General features: G+C 41.7%; 1 protein-coding gene across 5 annotated transcripts in view; it reads right to left on the reverse strand.

The window, feature by feature from the left end:
- The window catches only part of TNS3 (tensin 3), a 241,567-nt gene that overhangs the window by 209,026 nt on the left and 10,960 nt on the right, over positions 1-21,581 (reverse strand). The window contains exon 1 of one of the 5 annotated variants that reach the window (XM_074830383.1): positions 1,031-1,178. The exons of the other annotated variants lie outside the window; for them this stretch is intronic. The gene's annotated coding sequence lies outside the window, so the exon portion shown is untranslated. Of the gene's footprint in view, positions 1-1,030; positions 1,179-21,581 lie in introns of those variants that run through there. 5 annotated transcript variants of the gene reach the window in all.

A 21,581-nucleotide genomic window follows, 5' to 3' on the forward strand; every position in this document is an offset into this window, starting at 1 on the left:
ACACAAAATGCTGTAATTATCACCTAGTCCTCGGCTTGGAAATGAGACACTGGGTTGAGGCGCAACTCCTTGCTGCTCAGGAGACCATCCCGACTTGGAGGATGAGGCTCGGGAGCCCGAGTAGCCCGGCCTGCGCTCCTGGTCAGCGCCAGCAACAGCTGGTCACGACCTGGGCAGTTGTCAGAAGACACACAAAGATCCTGAACCTCCATCCTCCGTAAGGATCATTTATCGAAGAAAAGCACCACTAAACAACTCGGTATTTTGATCTCTCCGTAGGGCAGCGGGCAGTTTTAGCCAGTGATGGCCCAACCACTGCCCACAGTTACAAGCTGGGCATCGGGAGAGCTCTGGGTGGGTACCGAACACCCTTTATCACAGACACCGAATAGATGCGCCGCAGCGGTTCCGAGCGGCCTCAGCAGGGGCCAGCCGAGCCCCCCCCCCGCCCCGCAAGCCCGCAGCTGTAAGTAACTTTCCAGGAGGTTAACGCGTGCTCTGCCGCTACGCTGCCCGGCACGGAGAGCCCCAGCCCGGCCACGGCGGTACGGGAGCGCCCTCCCGGCCCCTCGGCCAGACCCTGCCTGCGGTCGGCGCGGCCCCGGCCCGCCGCCCCCCTGCCCTCCCCGCGGCGGCGACCCTTGAACGCTCTCCCAGCGGACAGCGTCCCCGGTCCCTCTCGCCTGCCCCGGCCCCCGCCGCCCCTCCGCCGGGGCAGGCCGCCCGCCCGGCCCCGGGGGTCGCTCCGGGCAGCCGCCGGGCACAACGCCCCTCCCCGCCCCAACGTGCCCTGGGGGCGAGAGCGCGGCCCCCCCGCCCCAGGACGGGAGCGGTTGCCCCCCCCCCCCCCCCTCCGCGCCTTCCCTCAGCCCCCGCCGCGGAGGCGCCACGGCCCGCCGAGGGACCTCCCTCACCGCCCCCCCCCGTCGCTGCCGGACCCCCGCCGCCCCGCCGGGAACAAAGCCCCGCGCCGCCGCACCGGCCGGGCGCGCTCCCCCTCCCGGGATTCCCGACGGCCGCCCGAGTTTACCTCGCTTCCCCGGCTGCGCGGCAGGGCAGGGCGGCTCGGCTGGAGAGCGGGAGCAGCGATCCCCCTCCCCCAGCACCGCACACACTTGTTTTTATTTCCTACGGTCCCTCCCGCCGGGGAGAAACCTCCAGCGCCTCGACCGAGGCTGAGGAGGAGGCGGGGAAGAGGCGCGTAGAACCGCTCCCGGCTGGGGCTGGCGGGGGAGGGGGGCGCGGGGCAGCCCCGCTGGGCCGGGCCGGGCCCCGCCGCAGCGACACCGGCCCCCCCGCGGCCCGGCTGCCGGGCGCGATCCCCCCACGGCCCCGGAACAGGCCTGACCCCCCGCCCGAGAGGCTCGTCCCTTGGGGGGGGGGGGGGGGGGGGGGGGCGAGGGGAGCCCGCCACCCCGTGGGGCCCTGCAGGGCTGGGCTTTTCCAGTCTGCGCCCCGGCGGCGTGGGGCGTGAGCGCACGGCTGGGAGCCGCAGCTCTCGGGACAGCAGCACTCACCTCTCCGCGGGACGGCCGGCCATGGCTGCCGGCGGGGGGGCGAGCTCAACAGCCCCGGGCAGCCACCCGCAGAGCGGCCGCAGGAACGAGGCCAAACCCGCCTGGGTGCTGAGGGGCCTGCGCCGGCCTAAGTGTCTCAGCGCAAGCATCGGAGGTGCCAGCATGATCCCCAAGATCAGCCACTGCCTCAGGCCAGAGATTCCCCGCGTACACGTGTTCGCACAAGTACAGCTCTTTACCGCGCTGACATTTATGCTGTTTACACACCAAGAATTACCTCTCCCTTGAGGTAGCTCGCTAAAGGGCAGCTCCACACCTGGAGTTCCTGCAGGATCCACAAACCAGGTACTGACCTCTGTACCTGCTGCTGCTTGCAGAACAGGGTAACGTGCATGATACAAGAAACAGCCAAAGAGCAGGGCAGGGAGGAAACAGAGGTACTACTGTCCCTTCGCTCAGCATTTCACAGAGCAGAGGTCTAGACATAGATGCAAGAAATGAGAGTTTGTGTCCTTCCTATGGTGAAGAAAGTCATCCCCAAAGTTACCCTGAAACTTAGCTGAAACAGGCATAACCTGAGGCTCATTCCTTGCATTAAAAAAGCCCTAATCAAATATTCACTGAAGCAAAGTGGAATTCGATTAATAGGATGGAGATGCCTAACCCAGATCATGCTATCAGCCAGTAGCTGGGGCCTCACCTGAGAGGTGGATGCATATCACTGGCGACAAAGGAAAGGATTAACGTCCCTCTTATGACTTAGGACCCCATACCAACATGACCCCTTTGCAGCTTGATCCAGAAATAAGCTCATGGAATTGAATCCTACACAGGAATAGATACCTTACTCCATTACTCTTAGAGGCAAGATTAACAGCCCACCCATTCTAGCACTTAGGCATTCCCCACTGGCTGATTTAAGCAATACAGTGGTTAATATTTGAAAACCCTTTGCATTGAGGAGGAAGGATGCCTGAGAAAGAGATCTCTACAGATCCCACAGCTGGGCTTCAAAGTTCTTCTTTGTGACACTTCATATTACAGGAATAGGCAAACAAGTGACCATATGGAAGACAACGAAATTCAAATACAGATACGTTACTTACTGAGAGATAGCAATATAATAAACACTGAGCAAACAGAAGACAAACAAGGTCCCAGACAGGCTTAGTGTCTCACTTGGACAAGACTCTATTATATTGCTGGGAAAACTCCAGCATACTTAGGAGACAGACATAATTAAAACCCTTTATTCATCATCACATCTTAAATCTCTTCTCTCCCTTTGTGCCAAGCAGAGAAAGAGAACATGTGTTACATACCTTTTAGACATGTGCATCTCACTGTTCTCTGAGACACAGTTTCTCTTAAACTTCCTACTGGCCCAATGCCATCTGCATGACCCCACTATATGGCTCATATTTAAGTAATACCTAACGTGTCCCTAAATCAAGCCAAGACACTCTGGGAATAGGATCAAGCTCTTAATCAGCAGTGCACAGGTGGATACAATCAGCACCTTCAAAGCCTCACAAGATCTGGTGTTTTTCTTAAATCCCATCACATGGATCACAATTGGCTTCTAGTTTTCAAGCAAGGGGTTTCAAAACCCCAAGGAAAGAAGGCAGAAATTATTATCTTTTTAAAAATCTAAACTATCATGTGATTTAGCACTCTGCACTTTGGCAATACACATATAAACAGATACCAGCTTGCAGATAGACTTATTTTTACACATAAATGACACTAGCCAAAGAAAAAAAGTATTTAATTTTGCATACTACCTGCAATACAATGTGAAGACTTAACATTCAGGAAGTTCAGTATGTAGGGTTACTGCCACAGTGTTAGTTTAGCATAACTGCATGCTCTACATTTTATAACACATGGTTTTGACAAACAGTATCTTTTTATATGTTTATATCCCTAATTATCACCTCTGTATTCTGAATTCCTGCCTTCCTCACTTTTCCTAGGAAGGGGGAAGAATAGGAAGGGAGATAGAAAATCTGTGTCTGTGTTTTAAAGAGCTTTAAAACTATTTGAACCTGCCTAGAGGTGTAGTAAATGACCAAGTTAAACATTCATTTCAGAAACGTACTTGCTGAATTAAGGAATCTGCTGTGTGGAGGAAGTTCCTAAGCTAGCCTGCTAATCAAAATAGTCTTGTTTTCTACTTTAATGACACCACAAACACTTTTAAAAATTCTTAAGAATGGAGTAAGAGTAGTGATGGCAGTGACTCGTACCTTTTACACGCTGGGGGTCACTTGCCCCTGATTTTGTATGTTCTTACTGCTTTCTACAGAAGCACCCAAATTTGAGTAATGTATCAGGTAAACAAATAAAGCTTTTAAATTTAAATGAAGAGGGACTGCTTATTTGATAATCACTGAGCTGAAACTAACCATCCACACTTGTCAGCAACCAAGAACTTGGAGGCTGAGTTATACAGATATCAGGGCACAGAAAAATGGTTTTCAGTCCTATCTATCTGTTGGTATTTTTCTTAAATAACACAAAACCAAACCAAAACGGTATTCTTTCATGTGTATAAAATATATACAGTGATGACATATGCTATGTTTATAACCACTCACAAAGCATACAGATACACATTACGTGTGTGCCAAGAGTACTTGATAGATACCAAGTTTCCCTTGAGCAGGGCTCCTAAAACTTGGTACACTCTTTCAAAGCAGGCCACTTAATACAAATTTGTAATCTGACTTCAGTGTCAGAGATCACAAAATAATAGTTTATTTGGAGCTACTTAAAGTTATGTAACATAAACAGTAGCATAAAAATTTACACTATTTCAGAAATGTCTCCCCAGCATCTCTGTATTCTGGCATGAACAACAACCACTAAATCCCAGTCCCTACAGGCTCACTATTCTTCATACCATATGATTCTACCTTTCATTGGTAAGGCCTCTTCCCAAGATGACAAAGACAGGCAGGAAAGTTTTACCTTTCTGCTAGAGTATTTTATAATGGAAAAGTTGGAAAATAAGTACTTCATAGAAAAAAAAAATTAAAAAACCTCCAGATGGTAATATAAGAGAATATTCAATTGATCAGCCCTGATTTTCTTAAATCTGATCTAAAGCAAAACAATCAGTTCCCTCAGGAGAAGAGAAAATGGTTCATGGATTACTCTGCTAATACAAAAATAAATTCTAATCGGTACCTCAGAGTACTGCCAAATTGTGTATTAGTTTCCCACATAAGCAGTTTACCAAGTTTTCTTTCAGGGGCACTTTTCTATGCATCTGCAAGTTAGGCAATTCCTGGAACCTACTGCTCTGTTTTGGAGAAGATTGCTGGGAAACTTATCTTACTCAGATGATAGCTTAATCTTAAAAAAGACACTGAGAAACACTTTCAAACTTAGCCTGAACTTCAGATCTTAAAATTACTTCCGTAAGCAGTCAGTGAAAAAAAAAAAATCACAAATTAACAGTGCTTACTTTTTTATCTGCAACAAGAAAAAAGCAGAGTTTTCTGGTAACTATGTTTTATTGTTTTCTTTCATTTTTGATAAAACAAATCCTTATAGCTGCAGTGCTGTACAAGTAATAATCATCTCATTCATGTACTGTTTACAGAACTGCCCCTGCATATGTCAACTTTGGGCACTAAGCCACAATTTCATATATTTTCAAGCTATCACACCAACTGTCCATATTTAACCCCATCTTCTATGTTCCAGGAATCAACCCACTTGACTAATTTTCCATCACTGACTTACTGGTACAGGACATGGTATCTGTGGTGGTCAAAAAGCTTGCATTAAATCTGCTGACTGATCAAACACGCAGTGGTTGTGTTACAGGTGCGGCAATGAAACATCACTCTACATTAACCTTCTGAAACACTCAATTGGTACAAAGTCAAAACAGAAATACAAAATCTCTCTAAACCATATGAATAACTTCAGTCCATACCTACAGTGTGCTGCAGAAAAATCTATCATTAATCTGATTCTTATTTGGTACTTTGACTTTTTATGAAGAATGGACAAGGACAAGAATCTTGCACAATATCTACAACATTTTCTCCTTGTACTAATTTACCACATTTTCCTAATAAATTATTGCATTTTTGCAGGTTATCAGCTTGCAAAGCAGAGGTAAGGGCATGTCTATGCTGCCCACTAAAAGATAGCACAGGCCTGCTGAAAATAACCATAAAAAGTAGGACTATGCAGTTTTAGGGTAGGTTCATTCATATCATGATACAACGAGCACTGTATGTGTAATTATTCATGTCATCTAATACTTAATGCCCTGTGATATAACAAAAAATGCCTGGTACTTCACATTATCCGATAAACATTTTGCTGTTCTCCAGTTTCCTAGAACTGCTCCTCCTTTTTTGTTTTTCTTGAAAGAACAAAAAAGCATTAAGAAGAAACTAGTGAGAAACACTGCAATTGGCAAGTTTAAAAGTGAAATTGTGAAGGCTGCAGAAAAGCCCCTAATGCATTGTATAACTGATGCTTTGTATAGCATATACTAGCAGTACTATAGTCCAGAAAAAACCCCAACTCCCGAAGACTCTTTCAACACAAGTCTGGTGGTACTGAGTGAGGGAAGTCAAGTGTTACTTGATACAGAGAAAACTGGTAGGAAAGAGAACTAAATGAAAAGTGAAACAGTTGCTGCTTTTTACTCTTCTCAGAACTCAATCAGCTCCTCTCATAGGGCTCAGACAGAAGTTCCACACACAGGGATCAGTTGCACAATTCTTCAACTCTTGTGATGGGAGGCAACGATGAATCAAATGCTATGTATTATATACTCAGTGCAACGTGACTGGAAATTTAGTGCAGAGCATACAAAAATTGCTGCATCTGGCTACACAAAGTTCAGGAAAACAGAGAACCAAGAGCATGATGTTGTGACACGCCTTATCAAACCTCAGTGCATCTCTCCTTGTGTACTCTAACCACTGGTGACTGCCCTTTTTTTTGGTGGCAGGGGAGCTTCAAAACGATATATTCCTCCTCCTCAAACCTCCCTTCTTCACATAGTGAAACAGGGCCCAAACTCAGAACAATGTGTAGAGGACTTTTTTTTTTTGAGATGACAGCTCTGTGGCAGAATCTGCTGTACATGTTGTGTGCCTATGAACAACGTTACTATATACATACACTACTAGTGGAGATGGCTGGATTTCCTTAAACCAAACAAGAAAGCAAGCTTTCTCCAAGCCTGTGCATAGCATCCTATCTCCCAGTTATGGTCCAGTAGTATCAGTTACCAATTATCAGTGAAGCCATATAATACCTTGTAGATGAGTAGCCATAAGTTTACATGTTCATTTAGACCCTTCACAGACTGCAGGTTAGCCACGACTGTTTTCTAGAATACAGAGCCAGAGAATTGGGTTTTCAGCCATTGATTTGAAAATAAGATTCTTTAGATAAGGGTAGATAGAGCCACACTCTTTAAATACTATAAACATAAAATTTATTTAACCAAGGGTTTCCTTATAATTATCCTTTCCTAAACATAGTACGCCACATCTCTGTAATATGTAAAAACAATAGCTGTGCCCCAAGGAGCCTAAATCTTTGTCCAGTGACTCCACTATTGCCTGACTTCTTTTTACAGCCCTACATACCATCTCCAGTTTAAGGAAGTTTCCTCAGCTTTCATTATAATGTCAGCTGTACAAAAGCATTAAGGATTTGAACGGCTCATCTATCATTCACTTAGATTATAGGGCTGGTAGTTACTCTCCTCAGGGAATATGATGTCTTCTTTCTAATTCACAATGACTTTCTAATTCACAATTCAAAGAAGGTGTCCCAAAGAGTGGAACCTAACCTGTAAATGTATGTTATGAAAGGGAGATGCAACAAGACCTAATTTTTTATAAAATATCTTCCTGTGAGTTGACAGATGTCTGCCTCCAGGGTCCAGGCATCAAATTCTGTTTCAAACTCCTGTATCCTTTCCCCTCCACACTCCACAGTTTATAAATCAAAATAGTCCTTTCCTCCCCACTTTGAATCATATGGGGAAAGGGGAAGACACCAATTTCAAGTCTGGTGTGGGCTTATGTTGTCCAATGACTTTAGGAGAGTTGCAGTAACATAACTGTATCACAATTAATTAGGAAAATATCTCCAATTAGCTATAACAAAATAGAACAGAGGAACAGAACTACTCTGTGTGAACAAGAGACACAAATAAGCCTGTTGTATCTTCCCAGCACTTCCATTCAGCTCTGCAAGACAAACCAAAACTATGAGAGTTGAATGAGAAGGAGAAAAAGTTTTAGCACAGCAGCAATTATAAAGCACAGGGAATCACATTAGCTACTTGTACAATAGCAAATCTCAGCAAAGTGCCCACCAAGAAAAATTTAGGATAGAAAACAAAAAATTCTCTCATTGAAATCTGTCATAGGGATGAAGAACATTTTAATGATTTCACCACATCTTCGGTACTCATATTGTCTCATTGTACTCAACGGAGACAAAACCCCACCTTCTTACAATTCAGCATTTCCAGTAGAAGTTTCTGAGAAGTTGCTTTCTGCCAAACTGTTAGATTATGCCACTCCTACACAAGTAGAGACAAAGATGTTATTTATAGTAAGTAGCAGGAAGCACTGGCGTGAGCTGTTTCTAGATCCATGCAGGCACCTGGGACAGCCCTTAACTTCTTGGGCAGAGCTTGGGAACCACTGATTGGTGCTACCCCACACTTCTGGTCCACCTATGCTCACATATCTTCCTAGCACAGACTTAGTTTGCACTGGCCTAAAGGGTCTTTTCTGCCACTACAGCCATATCACCTATTCAAACAACGTGAGCCACACATAGAGAATTACTCTTCTGCCAGGAGGCCTCCGTCTCCACTGGGGCTTTGTCAGCATGCTCCATCAGTTTAGAAAAGGGGAGTTTCCCTAAAAGGACTCCCAGTTGACATGGCTGTGGCCAGTCCAGCTTTACAATGTAGAGAAAGACAAAATTCTGAGACTAACTCCCCCTCCATCCATAATAGCCTTCATTTTAATTCCTTTTCTTTGCCATCTGTTTTGTAAGCCTGGAGAGTTCACATTTTCAAGATTTTATCCAGAACCAGGAACTTTCCTCATAATAAAGAAAACTGAGATTAATGTGTTATTTACTTACCTTCAGAACATGGACTTTATAAAAACACCAAACTATTGCAAGACTCATAATAAAATTAACAGTGCAACTAAGCAGATCCACTTTCTCAAAGCCACAGGCAGAACAAGATGTTGCCTAAAACTACAGAAAGTTGCTATGGGCAAGGCCTATCTACTTGTTTGCCTATGTCAGCAAAATTCATACAGAATAGCTGATGTATGTCAAACTTACAGACTGCCAGATCTTCCTGATCTCGCATTATTCCAAAAGCAGCACCACTGAAATGAGCTAAGTACGGTGCTTTTCTCTCTTCAGTACGGAGAACAGAACTAAGCCTATAATATGGGACATTATCTCATGCTCAAATTTCTTGTGCAATAAGGGAATTTCTCTTTCAAGCTCTATCAAGCTTATGGCTATTTTGGATCATTCCTATGCCTACTGCAATAGCAGACAATTGTACGGTGGTAGCCTAACTGCATGACTCAGATTTCTGTGGCTGCTCTTTCCAAGACTTTTCACCTTCTAACACTCACCAGAGCAATGCTTAATGCATTTAGTGGAGGAAAGAGGGTCTAGAAAAGGAAACCCGTTGGGCTTCTAAGGTTCTGTTTTAAACAGCCCCCATAAAAGGTACAAAACTCAAACAACTTGAAACACATCAAAGGCTGTGTTTTCAGATCACAGTGTTGTGCTTGTAACTTCACAGAACCTGTGAAACCAAGTTATCATGATGCACGCTAAGAGTAAGTTACAATATGAGCAGCAAGCATGTCTTAAATATCTTAGTTAGCACCTTAACAAACTTCAAGAGGACTTTTCAGTCACATTCAGATAACTTCTCTGAGTGAACATAACTAAGAAAGCATAATTCTTTGGCTCATTAGAAGAGAGCCTCTTACTACTGGCTCAGTAACAAGGCAACTGTTGACCTTTAACGATTTATTCATATTTCTGCCTGGGGATAAATTGTGGGTATATATTTATACACACACACACACACAGACACACACTTAAAATCCTTGTACCATTTAACTAGATTACACAGAAAATGTTCCCCAAGGGAAACAAGATAAAAACACAACATCTATTGTTTGCAAATGTGGCCACAGAAACCTCAAGTGTGCACACCATGCAGCCTTAACTCTTGTGCCCTGAGGAATTCTGCTAACTACTGCTCTGTAATTTATGTGTATAGGAGTGGAGACCTCATGCTCAACATTTGGTAGCGATATATCTGAAACTAAACTCAAGTAAAGAAACGGAATGCCCTTGTCCACAGGAAGGCGATCTTTTCCTTGGTTTAGATCCCAAGGCCAGGTTTAATCAGCAGTGCAAGTACCCTACTACTGTTCTGCCCAGGTACTTCCAATAGCAGAGGTTACTGAATAGAGAAGTTACTTCTACCATCAGAGTCTCAGCCCATTCAACCTCATTTAACCATTTTGATGAAATTTCAGCATTTTGATGAAATAACTGAAATGCCAAAAATGCTAAATAAGCACCATTTCAGTTTGTATTTTCAATAATCACTCAAATCAGACACCTGTTCAGTAAGACCTGTATTAAGGTCACATCTTACTTTGCATAGATCACAGAACAGTACTGATCAGATAACACCATTTGCTTACAGCTAATCCCTAGCTGCATTAGAAGGGGAGGGGTGGGGGGAACAGTTTATCACAATACCAGTGACTTGAGGTAGAATTAAATCCATGTCTTTATTCTTATATCCAAAGCATCTTGCCATTTTTCAATGAGTTATCACTGAAAGTGATATACGGTGAAGTAGACTGACTTTACAACTACATACAACAATTTTTCCTAGCATAATATCAACCCATGCCCAGGTCTTGTAAGCCCCATCCTGTCAGCCACTGCCTTCTCCATACAAAGAGTTAAGAGGAACTTCTCTACATACTCATTTTAGGATCAAAACACATCCCAAAATTTTGGAGATAGGAATTTTTGTCCCTTTTTCAGAACATCCTTGATATGGATAGAGAAATCAGGAAATCATGTAAATAACTACTTTGGAACAACTGACTAATTGATCAATTTTGAAGAGTGCTATCGTTTGAAATAAGGTTTACCCAACAGCGACTCTTTCATTTCTAGTGGAATTCCCTGATATACTTTTTGTCTTTTCCACCATGAATCCTCTTTGGGATCAATACTGGTCCTTACTTCTTCTATATGTTTCCTTTCTTTATGGTACCTTTCTATCATCTTCAGCTTTGATCACCACTATTAGAGCTGATGTATACAGTGCTGGTGTCCACCTTTTTTGTCAATTATGAGTGTGCCCATCCTTTAGTTGAACAGCATGGTTCATCCTAACTGGGATTCACTCCTAGCTTCCTCCTGCCCTGCAAAGCCAGTAGCCCGCAGAACCTGGGGTGCCTTTCTGCCACCAAAGTATTTGCACGTAAACTCTGGGTAGCACATAAAGCAGAATTACATTAGTTTCTATTGATTTTTGTTTTTACATCTGCCCTTTAACTTAGCTCGAGCCTCTATATTTCCATAAATGCCTGTATCTGCACAGACATTTTAAATCACCCCCCTTTGCTAAATTTGTGATTTTCTTCCCCTCATTCCATTTTTAGCACTATCTTCAGATTATCAGATTTCATATTTAATTCAGATTTATTTAAATTCATATTTAATGTCAATTAACTTTGATTTTAGCAATAAGGCTAAGTCCTGTTTAGTCTGGTTTTTTGGTAGATAAATAATACCTTACAAAAACTTTTTGTCAGTGTTTAGAGGAAAGAATCTAGCACAAGTAACTAACTAACAGATTGGAAACTTCCCTGAACGCTAACATCTTTCTTCCATACAAGTCTTTACAATGGTTTAAATAATTTGCACACATTTTGATGACATTTTGGTCTTGAAGTATATATGCCACCTCTCTTTGGACTTCAGCATCCACAGTGCTGCAGGCAGACAGCTATAACACTGCCAGAAGGGTCTGGGTATCCCACAGATAGTTTGTGACACCGTCTGCTGCAGCTCCATAGGCAGTTATTAATGTATGTGTCTTGTGTATCTTAAGATACACCGCTGCATATCTTAAACCACCTACTTCCATTCAGCTCATGCTATAGACTCATATACACCATGCTTCCTTTCATTTCAATCACCAGGGAAAGACATATTCAAGACAAATGTGCCTAGTGTTTCACTGTGCTATTGGACAACAAAATTGCTGTGAATAAAGACTGAGAAGAAGGAAAAGAATTTAAAATTACACAGAAAGATAAAACTTCAATCATTTTTCTTACTCTATTCACACAAATATCTTTCTCACCAAGAAAACCTGGAGCTATAAACAACAAAATAGAGAAAGGAGTACCAACCAGTAATAAAAAACCCCACATACTTGCAACACGGATTTAGCCACTGACATCTGGAATAGACTGTAAGCCTGACTAGCTATGTGTCTCTGTTGATGACGTGGGAAACCGTTGGCAATATACCAGTGACTGTAATATGAAGGACACAATCAACAGTGTATTGTGTCAAAGCATTCACTTAGTACAGTGGAAATGCAAATAATTATGGCTGACACTTGAGAAAAGAATCCCCTTGAAAAGATTAATTGTAGTGACTCTGGCCCTTCTCTTTCAGTAAGGCCATTCAGATATTTAACCAAATCATCCTAATTTCTGAGGCTGTACTGAGCATTTTGATGAACAAGTTTTCAACTCCTGTCTCAAGCTTGCCAGTCTACAGATTTCTTCTCCCTGAGGGATAGATGTGTCAGATGCCACCTGCCTCAAAAAGTGAATCTTTTACTGTCTCTAGTAGTCAGTTAGAACAGTTAAAATCAGAGTAAAATTACTTCAAGTTTTATAGTGAAATAAAGATTCCAGCAGCCTGTGACCTGGATATCTTTTGTAAAAAATATTTAACAGTAATAAAGATTTAATTATCATGAAAGAGGATGTAAATGTGTTGAATTTATATATACTCCTCTTAAAAAGTACCTGTCAGTGGCATCAGAACTGTCTGAGGTTTTTAAACATGCCTATTACAGAGCATCCTCATGCAAGTTTGCCAGATTTTTCTGACTCAGCTTTGGCTGGAGCTGTTCAGTTATTCCCAGAAGCCTTCCAGTTTACTATAAAACATGTGCTTGTTTAATGCTTGTGACAAGATGAAAGTTCACAGCAAGCTGTAGTGTGAGAGGCAACAGATCCTAAACATCTAACTGCAAGAAAGCAGGCCATGGTGGCCTTGCGCAATGCATTTGTCTTTTTTATTTTTAGCTTCGTTTCATAACTATGACTTATGAGTACAAAAATCACCTTGCTTTAGATCTGTGTCTTTAGTGTCTTCTCTAGCAGTTTTTAAACTCAGCAACTTCAGTCCTGGATAGTTCCTTCAGGCTTCCTGAAAACAGGAGTTAGCTGAAGGATGCAAACTATGCTAATGCCTCCATCAAAAGAATAACATCATGAGAGCACATCCTTGCTCATCAGAGTCCACTTAGGAGACTGACCTCAAGACACTAAAGCACAGGAAAACAGATTTAATTAACTCTGCTGCTTATAGAAATCTTTGTTTTAAATCCACTTACTACTTCTCTTTCCTCCTTTCCCAAACCAAAGGGCATTCACTTACTGGCCTCTCCACAGCCCAAACCACAGTAAAGAAACACAAGCTTCAGCATCTAAAGCACAGAAGAGAAAAACAGTGCCTGCTAGAGCTGACTTCAATCTTAACATTGTCCTTAGGTGCTAAGAAGAACTCCCATCAACAGAACACTTCTGCTTTTCACAAACCTGCCAAAATTTCGCCTCTGCCTCCCCCCCTCCTCCTGCCAGTTGTCCTGTACCATGGCAAGGCTCCATTAATCACCCCATTCCTGGTCAACAAGGGCTCCTTCCCCCTCATGACCTCTCCCTCTGGAGGCATGATGGTAAACTGGGTGAAAACCTGGGACAGTATCTTTAAGACAGCTGAAGTCCTCTGATTGAATTCTGTGCTAGTTAAAATTCTCCCATTCTCTTTTTCTTGATGTTCTAAGCAGAAGTTGGCATTAAACAGCAACCTTTGAAGGAAATCTTCACCACCTATGTTTGTGTGTTGAGTTGACCAAGACTGGCATCAAATTGCAAGCACACCTTAGGGAAGAGAAGCTTTTCTCTCTCGTTCATTTCCTCTGGATTACGAAAATACTATGACATTTGAGACAAGATTCTGTCTGTCAGTGATGAACACACCATCTCTAACGTTTTGCTGCTCCTTTTCTAGTGCCAGGGGATTCAAGGACCAGTCAAACTCATAGAGAGCTACAGAGATGTACAGAAACCAGCAGATGGAGACTAACTTGTTTAGGTTCCAGCGATGGCTGTGGTAGCCCTTGCATTAATGGCAGTGTGCAACTGCTCCTTTAGACTGCAGAATAGAGGCTTGGAAAATGTCACACTGTATAGCAGAGTCAGCTTGACAGCTGACACAAGTTATTTTATGGAGATAGCTTTTAACTTACAAGTTAAAAATCAACAGGAAAGCAAGCTGGAAGGAGTAACAAAGCAGGCAAGTAATGCTAAATATCTCTCTGCTTTCAAAGCCATTCAGAGACGCTTCCCCAGTCTTTCAGCAGCGCTGCAGTACAGCTTGAAATGGCTCTGAGTTTGACAAAAATGAAAGTCAGGCTCTTTGGCATGTGGCATTTCTCCCAGTGCAGCCAGCTTTCATCACACCTGAAGAAAAGAACATTTGGTATAACCAAAAGCAGGGTATATTTCAAGAGCTACAATTGCCACAAATGTTTCTGTTTCTGGAAACCTTTATAAAATTTCTGTTCAGGTTGCGGTCAGATAGATCCCAGACTTTCTCTTTTAAGCATTTCCATTTTCAGCAGAGAAACTGTCAAGTTAAATAAATATACACTTTTCAGGTTACAAATTTATTTAGGATAGCTACAGGTCACAGAAGGAGCTATTTATAGGTCTAAGGAAAAGACACTTGCATTTGTTCTTGGTGGTGAGTTTGGGTTTGGGTTTTGGTTTTGCTTTCCTTTGGGTTCTTTGCATGGGCATCCTTAATATTGCCACTTCCTGATTTACATAACCATTATCTGAAATGTAGGTGGTTTGTATAGAATTGTGTTATGATTTTAGTCTTTTATTTTGGTTACAATAAATAAAACAATACACAGTAACCCTAAAAAATAAGGATAAAAAGGAATGCAAAAGCATACACAGGGCAGCAAGAGGCAGTGATGGTTAATTAGGGAGAGTGAAAAGGATTGAGTAATAGTGAAAGGAGATCAAGTCACAAACTGTCCATGGTAACCACTGTGAAACCATGTAAACATGTAAATACTGGAATACAACTAAAAAGACAGCCAGTTTAATTAGTCTTACAATGAGGAGGAGCTAGCTTTTTGATGTTTAAAAACAACAAAAAACCCCAAAAGCAACAAAAAAACCCAACCAAAACCCCACCCCCACCCCACCCCCCCAAAAAAACCCCTCCAAACCAAAAGAAAAAAAAACCCAAAACCCCATGCTTCCTCCTGAAACTTCAGCAGAGTTCCCGGAGCCGAGGCGGTGGCCGGGCCCTGCCCGCGGAGCGGGGGGGTTGCAGTGCCCTCCTGCGGCGGCGCCGCCCGCTCCACGCAGGCTTTGGCTGGGGGGGTGGGGGGGAGCTGCCGGGACTCCCAGAGCCTCTCCTCTCCTCTTGCAACCTCCGCCACAGCAGCAGATGACAGCTGATACGCTGGCCCTGCAAATACCATCTGCTCTCTTCTAAAGGCGCACGTCGGTCAGAGTTGCTAATACCTAATAATTAATAATAACGAATCATCGATGGGTTTTTACTCCCTTCAGGATCCAGTCAGAGAGTTGGCACCCAACAGATGCTCGTACAAGGTGACGCAGTTCTGAGCAACAAAACCCAACGACCACCACAGCTTCAGTCAGCATGAGGGTGCTGGCTGCGCAGGTGGGACATGGGACGAGGGCCCTGAGAGCGTGCGGCGGGAGTGTCCAGAGAAACGCTTACACAGAGCTTCAGCACAGAGGATCCAGCACACATGCACGCATTTCGCTTTTTACAGACTTCATAACAAAAATCACCAAACACAGGCCTGGAATCACGCAGGAAACATAGAAGAGGTTTTTGGCTAATCTGTGTCAGGATGTCTGCTAGGCTGTACTGTGCTAATTTAATTTGTGCAGTTCAGTCTTCAGAGATGTAGAGAGGGATATGAAACATTTAATTCTGAGGCCATATATTCTTCTTTCCTATGTCAAATTTTATTTCCCTACTTAATCCTTTCATTTCCCATGGAAATATTCTATATCCTTCTACCTTTTTTGTGTTTCGATCTTTCACATACACACAGTAACCACATTGCTTTTTTGTCTTAGCACAGCCAAGGCAAACATCACCGTATACTTCTGGCTTTCCAAGTAAGAAGGTACACAAACAGAATCGATTGAACCTAAACCCTGTGATGGTCCTAAGTGCCCAAGACTACTTGCAGCATTTCAGCAAAATTATTTATATTCAGACATTTTCTAGTTGGTCCCTACTCAGAGGCTCAAGACTTTTTCAGGGAAGCAAAAAGGAAAGCTCCTAATACTTTACTTTGAAACAACAGGGACTGACAAACACCTGCCCTTACGGACACATATTTAAACATGGCAGAAGATCACATGTGCGTGAAAAATTCTTCATTTTTCTCCTCAAAAACAATTAGCAATGTTTTTTCCATAAGCATCCCAGATTAATACAACTGAATTCAAAGCAATGCTTTCCCCTTCTCAACGGGGAAACAAACCCATAGCTTTCAGTGCTGCTACATAAATAATTAGATGACAAAGAAACGTATCAAGATCCCTTAATTTACATTGAATAACAGTAACTAAGGTTATATTCTCAGTCATGGGAATTGAAGTTTTGGGAAATCATAATTGCAAGTGTGGAAACTAGGATGTCTTATTAACAGAATTAAGTTTCTTATGTAATCACAACTTTTTTTTTTTTTTTTTTTGGTAATCTCCAGTCTAAGGTGCTATGCTTGGACCCTTTTCCTATACTTATATTTACACCCTCACAATTTGGCAAGATCTCTCAAAAACTAGTAGAATTGATTCTTTGGTGATACAAAGCGCACACACAAACCAAACACTGTTATATTCCTCACGCACAGGTGAAAAGAAAGTACAAGCATCAGACTAGATTATTTTGACCTAAACAATTTTTCCTTCCTACCAGTAAGGGTGCTGACCTACAGTTCCATCCTGATCCTGCAAGAATGCCAAGATCTCCTCTCTAAGAAAGCCACATCTTTTACAGTTTTTAAAACAAAAATATCCAACTCTAATACAGTAAGTAGAAATCATTTTACCAAACTTTAGCCAACTAAAAGCTGGCCTTCAAGTTTAAACTGTCTGAGCTCCCTCTGTAGTCAGCAAACAGCAGTAGCCAATCTTAACATGGGTTGAATAAATCATCTTCTTGGATACTTAAGTAGGAAGCCTAGATTCTTAATGGCCTAGATGTGTAACTTTCAGATAAATATTAATGTAAGCCAATACATACATACTACATAAATTTATGCAGCTTGTGTAAGTTATCTCTTCTTGGGTTTTCATCTTTTGCTCCCTCTCCCTGTCTCTTCCCCAGCCTATCTCTAATTTCCTCAGCTATTTTTATGTTTCACTTCTCGTCCACTTTTCTTTGCAGCTCTTGCTTTCCTACCCAACTTCTGGTCCTTCCTGTTCAAGATCTCCTTTGCTCTCTCCCTTCCTTTGTGAATCTCCACACACAAATCATTCACTCCCTGCCTCCTACTTCAGAGTCCCCCTTACACTACCCTCTCTCTTTATTCCTCTCTCCCAGTCGACAAAGGTTTAAGGTCAAGAGAGTGATCAAGCAGCAGCTTTGTTACACAGATGGGTTAGGAAGAAAGCAGAGGGAATAGTAGTATCTGTTAAAGATCAGTTTCTCTTTCTGTTGAGAATCGAAAAGACTCAGGACTGAGCCTGCTTGCACAGCTACCAATCAATCAGTAATTCAATCAGTAAAATCTCTTGCTTGACAAAACAGTGTTTCTTCACCAAATCTAATATAGGTGCAATTAAAGAAGGCATGCGGCTTTGGATGTGTTAAATTTGTTCTCTAATTCCGGATGCCAAAAGACCCTGAGTAAACGTAAAATGTCTGCTTCTCTGGCATCTTTAGATGTATAAACCTTGTTTACATAAACCTGGCGTGGCTGGGTAGACCAGCAATCAAAATTGTGCGTTTCAGGAGGGCACCAGATATCAGTTTGCAGGCAGATCAGGAAGTCAAGAGTAAGATACTCTTCCTGTAGTAACTCACAGAGTACAGTTACAACAGCTGAAAAGGAAGGAAATGATTAAATATTTTTTGCACTAGAAATTCAAGTCTGCTGGAGTGGGATGTAATTTTAAAGAAAAAAAAAGAATGAAATTATAACAAAAATTAGTTAGAAATGGAAGAGAATTTGTTTGTTCCTCCTGGTTTATGAATATATTGTAGTGCAGGGTCTTTTTTTTTCTTCCTTCAATACAAATTAAACTCTTAAAACAGGAACAACCAACCTTTGGGTAAAAGGTCACAATTACAGTGCAACTTTTCTCAGGACCTCCAGAATGAGTTTCAGAGGGATATCTTCTAATTTCCCATAGCAACTCATTTGTACATCACAACAAGCTATCCCATAGCAAACAGTGTGTGCATTGTAGGGGAGGAGAGAAAGGCTGAACAGGAGAAAAAAGGCAGCAATGGGACTCATTTTCCCTTGTTTTTCTCTGGTAAAACTGTGATGACCAGGTATTAGACCTAATTAAAGCATATAGAAGACTTTCATATTTGTTTCCACATGGCGATTGCCCTTCACCTGCCACTGCCACAGGGTTTGGTTAAAGCAGGCCACATCACATACAAACGCTGGGGAACTAATACAGTCTTCAGGGGCCCTGTATCAGTGTAACTCTGATGTTCCCTTTTCTTCTTTTGGTAATTAGCCTTAATTATGACAGATTAATCATGAGCTGGAGTGTCAGAAAACATACTATGGAACTCTTCTTAGGATTCATTTGCCTGCATCCACTTCTCCATGAGCCAGTCTTTCTCAGACTTGGTTTGCTGTTTTCACCTGGTGCTTTCTCAGTTTGGGATGGTGGCATCCCAGCTCCTTAAGTTAAATACCCGAGGTTTGAAAATTAGTTGAATAGTCTCTCCAAAAGAGTCAGCTATAAGCCAAGCAAAGTGGACAGATGAAGTATTAACTGATGCTGCAAGTATCATTTTAATCTGCAGGTCATACACATACAGAAAGTTTTCCTTACCTGGAGGGACCAGAAGATGGATAGATGGATTTCAAAAGTATTGTTATTGTTATTATCAACAACAGCAGCAACAACAACTAACCATGTAAAAGGTACTCGGATTTATAATCCATTGCATTCCCAAAACCATCACATACACTCTGACAGATTCAGAACAGGGTTCCCCTGTAGTTTCGTTTAAGAATAAGATAAAAAATCCAACATCCTGATGCTGGATGTGGATACTGAGGCTTCTGATTTGTAAATCTGATACTCAGTATAGACATTATACACCACACTAGAAAACAAGTAGGTAAACTAAATCTAGAACACATGTAGGGAAGTGAATGAGCTCAATGCAAATACCTTCCTTCACCACTAAGTGATACATCTCCTTTTTGTCACTACCAAAAACTACAATTACTACTGCTGCACTAGTCAGTCAACCTCTGCCTTTTTTTCACGCAAAGGACTGAGACAGCACAGCAAAGCGACACAAAATAAGGCTAAACCAGGTACCTATAAGTGCTCTATTATTACTCGTTTTTTTCTCTGTACTGAATCTCTGAACCACCACAATGTTTTCATTTATTTAGTTTCCAGAAATGAAAAAAAAAAAATCAGGAAAAAAGCCAATAACCCATCTTATTAACAAAGCAGTAACACTTTACTGGCCCTCCTTTCCTAAGTAATTTGATTTTCATATCCATTAAGAACTTATCTTCAATGGAAGCATGATGAAGTAAATAGTTAGCGTGTGCCTTGCTGAACACCCTGAACATTTCTGCAGCTGCTACACTCTATGAGATCAATATTTAGTCTACAAGAAAGATCATACATCAAAAAATAGCTTATACAGAGCAGGCAAAAGTCATGTGGAGGGCGAAAATGCACAGCCTTTAAAAAGTATTAGAATATTGATATATTAAATATTTTTTCAAAATGATTTTTTGTGTTTTCTTTTTATAATATAGCTTACAGCAAAATTATCTGCCTTCGAATAAGAAAACAGTATTAATATTTGGATCAAGTGAGATTTGACTATAAATTCCTTTGCATTCCAGAATCCAATTATTCCCTCAGCTAAAAGGACAGTATAAGGGGTGGAGTGGGGGTGGGAAACCACTTATGTAATATGATTTCTAAAATTTACCTTGTATACTGAGGGCAGTCAGATTTCTTAGCATTTAGGAGAATATGATTTACATAGGTTGCAAGTTTTTTTAAAATCTGCAAGTATTTTCGGAAGAATGCTTTCAATGCACTCATATTTTCATAGAGTTTAAGGCCACAATATGAAAGTAATTAGAAGTGCAAGTCTTCCAGTGACACCAGTAATATTTTTCAGCTTTCTATTTTTAGGATTTCTTGGCAAGATTTCCTCTCTAATCCTGGCTCCCCGTTTCCGTATAATGGCCCAAATTGCCAACAGGATTTTAGAGGAGGAATGCCTTGTGGCAAGTTTTTTCTGACTTATTACAGGAAGGGCAAAATGTGATTCTCCCCCCACTGTTAGCCAAAAATGGAGGTTCAAAGAATTTTCAAGAATCCAGCAGCCAGCAGTCCATTCATCTGTGTCAAATCCCTGTGAATTGATGCTTATTCAAGTCAGGATCTCAGCTTCATACCACAAACTCCCAACTCAAATCTTTCTTCTCAGTAAACATAGACCAAAAATGCACATTTCGTGTTTGCCCTGTCAGTGTTTGACAGATATAAGCCAAGTTTTATTTTGCAGTCACATCTGAGATACAAAAATGTTGAAGACAATAATTCAATTAAGTAGATCCTTAGCTTTAAAAAGTTATGATGATAACCCATCAAAACACTGCAGATAGCACTGAAATTCAACTGTGGTAACATTAACAAGGATTCTTGCTATTATTTTTTGTGACAAAGTATAATACGTAAATTTCTTAATGAAAATTTCTACAGTATGTGAAAGCAACAGAGAGAATATGAATATTTATGAGGAAATTATAGCTACCACTTTAAAGTATTTTGTGCGCAACCCTGTAGCAAGGTTAATAATTCTCATCCTGTTTCTCATTCTCACCATGTTTCAGCAAAAAGATTATATTTTTAAATCTTATGAGCCAGTCCTTTGCAGCTAACTTTATCTGAGTTGGGATTAAAAGGAGTTTAAAACAATTTAAACTGAAAATACTGTTCTCTGGTGAGTTCCACGTAATTCATTTTTCCATCTGATACTCTCCCTTATTGCTGAAACCCATTCAGGTTTGCTAAGTTTTTGAATGACATTCCAATGCTGTTACACTGACAACTTCAATAGAGCTGCAAAACCCAAGAAGAAGAAAGCATTGCTGGAATCTCAGTCAGAGCTGCCTAAAACTCAGCTTACACTCTTCTAGAAGAGCCTCTGCCTCTTAAGATGGGGGCCATCCACAAGGAAACCAAGCACTTGATTCTGGTCAATTAATTCTACATTTTAATTAATACTTAGCATCAACGGCCTTTCAAGATGGATTGCAAGGGGAAAATAAGGTGAATAAGGAAAACATCTTTTTGATTTCAAAACAGTATTCTAGCATTTTTCCTTTTATGGATGTTCACTGATCCCAGCTGATATATTAAAAACATGCTCCTTTTT

Source organism: Strix aluco, chromosome 1 (assembly GCF_031877795.1).
Source record: "Strix aluco isolate bStrAlu1 chromosome 1, bStrAlu1.hap1, whole genome shotgun sequence".
Classification (NCBI taxonomy): domain Eukaryota; kingdom Metazoa; phylum Chordata; class Aves; order Strigiformes; family Strigidae; genus Strix; species Strix aluco.